This window comes from Xenopus laevis, chromosome 9_10S (assembly GCF_017654675.1).
Source record: "Xenopus laevis strain J_2021 chromosome 9_10S, Xenopus_laevis_v10.1, whole genome shotgun sequence".
Classification (NCBI taxonomy): Eukaryota; Metazoa; Chordata; class Amphibia; order Anura; family Pipidae; genus Xenopus; species Xenopus laevis.
Window position 1 is genome coordinate 105,408,104 of NC_054388.1, and position 9,087 is coordinate 105,417,190.

The window sequence follows — 9,087 nt, forward strand, 5'->3', positions numbered from 1 at the left end:
CATTTTAGCTTAGGTAGCTTTGCTGGCTAGTAATCTACTGTTCTCTTTAAACAACTGCCATACGTTGACCTTGTAGGCATTGTTTGCCCAGTTTTTTTGGACGCAGCCACTGAAGCACAGTTGCCAGAAAAAATATGCCATATAAATGCTGAAAATAGTAATTTTTTGCCATATACGTTGAGTCAACGTATGGCAAAAAATGACTATTTTCAGCATTTATATGGCATATTTTTTCTGGCCTCTGTGCTTCAGTGGCTGCGGCCAAAAAAACTGGGCAAAAAATGCCTACAGGGCAAATAATGCCTAAAAGGTCAACTTATACACTACTACAGCGATGGATACGGATTACGTAAAATATATTATGGCTGCTTGAAAAAAGTCACTCCGGTGTTTTTTCTGGAGACGGTAATATTATGGATATTTAGACAGAATGTGAACAAGGTCACACAGCTAGATGGCAGTTGGTTGAATAACACACTGGGCAAAAAATGCCTACAGGGCAAATAATGCCTAAAAGGTCAACTTATACACTACTACAGCGGTAGTAAAATAAAAAAAAGTAAAATAAAAAAAAATGAATATTAAAAAAAAAATTAAAGTTGGTGCTGCTGAACTACTAGGAGCAGCAGATTAGCACACCAGTCCCACTCCCCAACACTGCTAGACTAATAGCACTGGGCTCTTATAGTAGTAGTAGTAGTAGTAGTAAAACAACAAAAAAATAAATAAAAGCAGTCCTTACAAGGACTACTGTTATTGCAGCAGTCAGCAGATGAGATCAGAAGCAGGACAGCTGCCCACTGCAGCTACATACAGAGCACTGCAGTAGAAGGTAGATTACTAGCCAGCAAAGCTACCTAAGCTTAAATGTCCCTCAAACCCCTGCAGACTTCTGTCCCTCCAATAACAGAGCAGTATCAAAACGATTACTAGCCAGCAAACTTTCAACTGTCCCTGAAATCACTAACAGGCAGCAGCTCTCTCCCTACACTATCTCTTCAGCACACACAGGCAGAGTGAAAAAACGCTGCAGGGCTTCGGTTTTTATAGGGAAGGGGAGTGGTCCAGGGGAGAGCTTCCTGATTGGCTGCCATGTACCTGCTGGTCTGGGGTGAGAGGGCAAAAAAAGCGCCAACAATGGCGAACCCAAAATGGCGAACGTCGCGCGACGTTCGCGAACTTCCGGCGAGCGCGAACACCCGATGTTCGCGCGAACAAGTTCGCCGGCGAACAGTTCGCGCCATCTCTAGTCGGGAGATGGGAAAGTCCGATCGTACGATGATTCGTACGATCGGATCTTTGCATCTATGGCAAGCTTAAAGGGATACTGTCATGGGAAAAAAAAATTTTTTCAAAATGAATCAGTTAATAGTGCTGCTCCAGCAGAATTCTGCACTGAAATCCATTTCTCAAAAGAGCAAACAGATTTTTTTATATTTAATTTTGAAATCTGACATGGGGCTAGACATATTGTCAATTTCCCAGCTGCCCCAAGTCATGTGACTTGTGCTCTGATAAACTTCAATCACTCTTTACTGCTGTACTGCAAGTTGGAGTGATATCACCCCCTCCCTATTCCCCCCCAGCAGCCAAACAAAAGAACAATGGGAAGGTAACCAGATAGCAGCTCCCTAACACAAGATAACAGCTGCCTGGCAGATCTAAGAACAGCACTCAATAGTAAAATCCAGGTCCCACTGAGACACATTCAGTTACATTGAGAAGGAAAAACAGCAGCCTGCCAGAAAGCATTTCTCTCCTAAAGTGAAGGCACAAGTCACATGACCAGGGGCAGCTGGGAAATTGACAAAATGTCTAGCCCCATGTCAGATTTCAAAATTGAATATAAAAAAATCTGTTTGTTCTTTTGAAAAATGGATGTCAGTGCAGAATTTTGCTGGAGCAGCACTATTAACTGATTCATTTTGAAAAAATTTTTTTTTCCCATGACAGTATCCCTTTAAGTCAGTGGTCAAGTAATTTGGAGGAAAGAATCCCCCACTCCCATTGCTGTCTGAAAGATAAACCATGCCCCTATTAATTCCATTCTAGGAGTGGCTGATGGTGTAACTCACGGATCAGAACACACAGTGTCAAAAACTCTAGGTTCAATGAAACTTAGAGTGTTCAGATCACTTTCATAAATCAGGAGGTCCGGCCATATGGTATTTAAGCGGGGGAGGGCAGTTAGGATTTGTACTGTGTTCATAATTCATAATTCATTGGCAGCAAGTTATTTTGACTCATATAATCAATTCATGCCCCCGTGTAAAGGTATTCAGTGTCAGGGCCCTCTGTACCAGAACCCAACCCATCCTGCTGAATTCTGCTTTCTTTCTCAAAACATAAAAATGTTCTAATACATATAACTTGGACAACACACAAAAAATGTTGAGTTGGGGTGGCAGACCCTTCTGTTTTTGCCATATTAACTATTATTTGGTCATACCCAGGGTGGGATTAATGAATGGGCTAGCCTAGGCTATACCCTAGAGGCCCAGAGGGATTAGGGGCCCATCTAGTTTACATTTTATATTCTTTTCTTGAAAAAAATATTTTTATCTGTGCTGCTAGGCTTGGATCCATTTGGGAAAGGTCAGTTCCTGCTGGGAGAAGATTAGGCAGCCAGACAAGGCAAGGCATGTGTGTTGTGAGTCTGAGCTCAAGGCTTTGACATTCTCTAGCCATGTCTGCTTGCCTATATCTTCTCCCAGCAGGTACCAACTGTGCACCCGACCAGACCTGGGCCCAGCAGCACAGATTAAAGTTTTTTGGTTTTTTTTAAAGGAAAAAAAACTAATAATTGAAAAAGCTGTATGGGCCCCTAATCACTAGGAGCCCCTTTTAAATATTTAAGAAAAAAAATACAAATATCAATTTTATAAAAGTTAGATCATGGGCCCCTTGTGTCAGGTGCATCTGTGACCCTGATTAATCGTTGTCTATTTCTAAACTTTTGGGAGTGGCAGTAGTCTAGAAGGTCAGCAACTGCCTGTTACACGTTACAACTTCCTTAACTGCAATAAAATGAATTGTTTCTAATATCAAATGGGCCAAATATCACGGAGATCATTATTTAATGCATCGCCTTAGTTGGAAGTTTGATGTCAGCAGAGACTGCAGCAACCAGAGTAAGGAATGATTTGACCTGTTGCCTTGGGGAGAATCATTTTGAATGTTTTTTAGTGACGCATTAACCTGATTTTAAGTGTTGATTTTCTTTGAAAGCTAAGAATCTGAGCAATGCAATGAAAATATGATGCGCCTATGGTATTTGGAGCAACTACAGTTATTTAGACAATTTCAGATATATACTGTCATTCACAGCCTTTTGGACATTGTATTTTGATTAATCTACGCCCGTAGACATACTGTACCGGATAGGGTTAAAGCAGGTTCATGCAATGGGGTTTTGCTCATGGTAAAGACTGGGTCTTGAGCTTCTCAACATTTAAGATGAATGTTCTTAATGGAATATTATACCCCCAGAATGAATATGAAATAGTGATGGCCAAATTTTTACACAAGCCATTGATTCGTGGCGAAATTCCACATTTCAACATCTGCAAATTTTTTTCGCAAACTGTGGCAAATATTTTCACCGGGGGGAAATTTGCTGCAACAAAAAAAAAACGCCCATTGACTTTACTGAATTTGGACAAAAGAGTCGCCTTAAGAAAAAAATGGCCATTGATTTTAATGCATTTGGAGTGAAAAAAAAATTTGTGCATGTCAAAAAAGTTTTTTTCTTCTATTGACTTTAATGCGTTTCACAAATTTTTTGGGACAAATTCAATCATCATTTACACTAAGGGCCAGATTTATCAATCTCGAAGTGAATTTGAGGGAATTTTTGAAGTAAAACAATTCGAAATTCAGAGTAATTTTTTGGATACTTCGACCATCGAATAGGATACTACGACTTCGAATTTACTTCGAATTTGATTAGAAGTAAAAATAGTTTGAATAATCGACCATTCGATAATCGAAGTACTGTCTCTTTCAATACTTCGCCAAATTAAATCTCCCGAAGTGCTATGTTAGCCTATGGGGACTAGGGATGTAGCGAACGTCGGAAAAAAAGTTCGCGAACATATTCGCGAACTTGCGCAAAAATGCGAGCGGTTCGCGAACCCCATAGACTTCAATGGGAAGGCGAACTTTAACATCTAGAAAAGACATTTCTGGCCAGAAAAATGATTTTAAAGTTGTTTAAAGGGTGCAACGACCTGGACAGTGGCATGCCAGAGGGGGATCAAGGGCAAAAATGTATCTGAAAAATCTGCCTGTGTGTGCTTGGAAGAGATAGTGTAGGGGGAGAGCTGTTAGTGATTTCAGGGACAGATGATAGTAAGTTTGCTGGCTAGTAATCTGCTTGATACTGCTCTGTATTGGAGGGACAGAAGTCTGCAGGGATTTGAGGGACATTTTAGCTTAGGTAGCTTTGCTGGCTAGTAATCTACTGTTCTCTTTAAACAACTGCCATACGTTGACCTTGTAGGCATTGTTTGCCCAGTTTTTTTGGACGCAGCCACTGAAGCACAGTTGCCATAAAAAATATGCCATATAAATGCTGAAAATAGTAATTTTTCGCCATACGTTGACCTTGTAGACATTGTTTGCCCAGTTTTTTTGGTTGCAGCCACTGAAGCACAGTTGCCAGAAAAAATATGCCATATAAATGCTGAAAATAGTCATTTTTTGCCATACGTTGACCTTGTAGGCATTGTTTGCCCAGTTTTTTTGGCCGCAGCCACTGAAGCACAGTTGCCAGAAAAATTATGCCATATAAATGCTGAAAATATGCATTTTTTTGGTTGCAGCCACTGAAGCACAGAGGCCAGAAAAATTATGCCATATAAATGCTGAAAATATAAATTTTTTTGGTTGCAGCCACTGAAGCACAGAGGCCAGAAAAATTATGCCATATAAATGCAGAAAATATGCATTTTTTTGGTCGCAGCCACTGAAGCACAGTTGCCAGAAAAATTATGCCATATAAATGCTGAAAATATAAATTTTTTTGGTTGCAGCCACTGAAGCACAGAGGCCAGAAAAATTATGCCATATAAATGCTGAAAATATGCATTTTTTTGGTCGCAGCCACTGAAGCACAGTTGCCAGAAAAATTATGCCATATAAATGCTGAAAATATGCATTTTTTTGGTTGCAGCCACTGAAGCACAGAGGCCAGAAAAATTATGCCATATAAATGCAGAAAATATGCATTTTTTTGGACGCAGCCACTGAAGCACAGTTGCCAGAAAAAATATGCCATATAAATGCTGAAAATAGTAATTTTTTGCCATACGTTGACCTTGTAGACATTGTTTGCCCAGTTTTTTTGGTTGCAGCCACTGAAGCACAGAGGCCAGAAAAAATTAAACCAGTAGGGTTTGCACCCTAGTTTGTAACGGTGGCGGAGGGAGGAGGAGGACGCTAAAGGACAGCTGTGTGTGGAGTCATGAGGCTTGAAGAGAAGGACAGCTGCATAGAAGTCAGAACAAGTCTTCCGGCGTGCAGTAACCCTCCGAGATCCACCCCTCATTCATTTTAATAAAGGTCAGGTAATCGACACTTTTGTGACCTAGGCGAGTTCTCTTCTCAGTTACAATCCCTCCTGCTGCACTGAAGGTCCTTTCTGAGAGCACACTTGAGGCTGGGCAAGACAAGAGGTTCATGGCAAATTGTGACAGCTCTGGCCACAGATCAAGCCTGCGCACCCAGTAGTCCAGGGGTTCATCGCTCCTCAGAGTGTCGATATCTGCAGTTAATGCCAGGTAGTCCGCTACCTGCCGGTCGAGGCGTTCTTTGAGGGTGGATCCAGAAGGGTTGTGGCGCTGCCTTGGACAGAAAAACATTTGCATGTCTGACGTTACAGACTGGCCAAAGGGCTTTGTCCTTGCAGGTGTGCTCGTGGCAGGATTACTGGCACCTCTGCCCCTGGAATGTTGATGAGTTCCTGAAGTGACATCACCCTTAAAAGCATTGTACAACATGTTTTGCAGGCTGGTTTGTAAATGCCGCATCTTTTCGGACTTGTGGTATGTTGGTAACATTTCTGACACTTTATGCTTGTACCGAGGGTCTAGTAGCGTTGCGACCCAGTACAGGTCCTTCTCCTTAAGCCTCTTGATACGGGGGTCCTTCAACAGGCATGACAGCATGAAAGACCCCATTCTCACAAGGTTGGATGCAGAGCTATCCATCTCCGCTTCCTCATTATCAAGGACTGCATCATCCACGGTCTCCTCCCCCCAGCCACGTACAAGACCAGGGGTCCCCAAAAGGTCACCACTAGCCCCCTGGGAAGCCTGCTCCTGTTGGTCCTCCTCCTCCTCCTCCACAAAGCCACCTTCCTCCTCTGACTCCACTTCTGGCACCTCTCCCTGCGTTGCAGCAGGTGCCTGGGTTCGTTCTGGTGATTCCGACCAGAAATCGTGCGCTTCCAGCTCCTCGTCACGCTGGTCTACAGCCTCATCTGTCACTCGTCGCACGGCACGCTCCAGGAAGAAAGCGAAGGGTATTAGGTCGCTGATGGTGCCTTCGGTGCGACTGACCATATTTGTCACCTCTTCAAAAGGTCGCATGAGCCTGCAGGCATCGCGCATAAGCACCCAGTAACGGGGGAAAAAAATCCCCAGCTGTGCAGATCCAGTCCTACCACCCAGTTCAAAAAGGTACTCGTTGACGGCCCTTTGTTGTTGCAGCAGACGTTCCAACATAAGGAGCGTTGAATTCCAGCGAGTCTGGCTGTCAGAAATCAAACGCCTGACTGGCATGTTGTAGCGCTGCTGAATGTCAGCAAGGCGTGCCATGGCTGTGTAGGAACGTCTGAAATGGGCCGACACCTTTCTGGACTGGGTGAGAACGTCCTGGAATCCTGGGTACTTGGAGACAAAACGTTGGACTATTAAATTTAACACATGTGCCATGCAGGGCACATGTGTTAAATTGCCTAGTCTCAACGCTGCCAACAGATTGCTTCCATTGTCACACACCACTTTTCCGATCTGCAGTTGGTGTGGGGTCAGCCACCGATCGGCCTGTGACTGCAGAGATGACAGGAGTACAGATCCGGTATGGTTTTTGCTTTCCAGGCACGTCATCCCCAAGACAGCGTGACAACGGCGTACCTGGCACGTCGAATAGCCTAGGGGGAGCTGGGGGTGCACAGGTGTGGAGGAGGAGAAGGAGGACCCAGCAGCAGAGTAAGAAGAAGAAGAAGACGAGGTAGAGAGCGATGGAGGAGTAGAGGTGGTGGCAGAACCGCGTGCAATCCGTGGCGGTGACACCAACTCCACTGTTGTTGTTGAGCTACCCATTCCCTGCTTCCCAGCCATTACCAAGTTCACCCAGTGGGCAGTGTAGGTGACATACCTGCCCTGACCATGCTTGGAGGACCATGCGTCAGTAGTCATATGGACCTTTGGCCCAACACTAAGTGACAGAGATGCGGTAACTTGGCTCTGCACATGTTGGTACAGGTGTGGTATTCCCTTTTTAGGGTACCTTCCACTGCGGTGTCCCAATTGCTACAAATTTGCGGAAGGCCTCAGAGTCCACCAGCTGGTATGGTAAAAGCTGGCGGGCTAAGAGTGCAGACAAGCCAGCTGTCAGACGCCGGGCAAGGGGGTGACAGTCAGACATTGGCTTCTTACACTCAAACATGGCCTTCACAGAAACTTGGCTGGTGGCAGATGACTGGGAATGGGAACAGGTGGTCAAGGTGGAAGGCGGAGTGGAGGGTGGTTCAGACGGGTCAAGGAGAGCAGAGGTAGAGCAGTAAGATGCTGGACCAGAAGGAGTGTGGCTTTTAGTTTGCCTGTTGCCTTTGAGGTGTTGCTCCCAAAGTGCTTTGTGCTTGCCGCTCATGTGCCTTCGCATAGAAGTTGTACCTATGTGGCTGTTGGGCTTACCAAGGCTCAGTTTCTGACTGCACTCATTGCAAATTACAATGCTTTTGTCAGAGGCACACACATTAAAAAAATCCCACACTGCTGACTTTTTGGAAGTGTGCGATCTGGCGGTAACAGTAGAAGTTGGCGGCATTGGCGGCAATGGCGGGTGCGTTGGCCGGCTGAACACAGGTGCCGATACATGTTGTTGCCCTACTGATCCCTGCGGGCTGTCCTCCCTGCTTCTTCTAAGTCTTATTCTCCTACTGCCTCTCTGACTCTCCGTCTCTCCATCTGAACTACCCTCCTCTTGCTCTCTTCTACTAGGCACCCACAAAACATCAATCTCCTCATCATCATTCTCCTCAGATGCATCAATTTCTTCTGACACATCACAGAAGGAAGCAGCAGCGGGGACCTCCTCCTCATCACTCATTATGTCCATCTCTATCGTGTTCTCTGCCAGAATTAAAACTGGTGTAAGGTCCTCATCTCCTTCATCTTCTTCTGGCAATAATGGTTGCGCATTACTCAGTTCAAGAAACTCATGGGAAAATAACTCCTCTGACCCCAGTGAAGAAGGGGCACCGGTGGTGGAGGAAGTGTTACGTGGGGTGGCCATAGCAGTGGAGGATGAGGAGGATGTTGTGGTAAAGTTAGAAACGGTAGAGGATGGGGTGTGCTGTGTAAGCCAGTCAACTACCTCTTCAGCATTTTGGGAGTTCAGGGTCATTGGCTTTTTAAAACTGGGCAATTTGCTAGGGCCACAGGATTGCATAGCAGCACGGCCCCTAGCACGGCCTCTGCGTGGCGGCCTGCCTTTGCCTGGCATTATTTTTAAAAAAACAACAACAACAACAAAAACTCAGTTGGTTTTTCTGGAAACGATAATACACACAGCTAGATGGCGGGTTGAAGAAAACAGTGTGCAAATAATGCCTACAAGGTCAATGTATACACTACTACAGCGGTGGATACGGATTACGTAAAATATATGAATGCTGCTTGAAAAAAAGTAACTCAAGTGGTTTTTCTAGAGACGATAATATTATCAATATTTAGACAAAATGTGAACAAGCTCACACAGCTAGATGGCGGGTTGAAGAAAACAGTGTGCAAATAATGCCTACAAGGTCAACGTATACACTACTACAGCGGTGGATACGGATTACGTAAAATATATGAATGC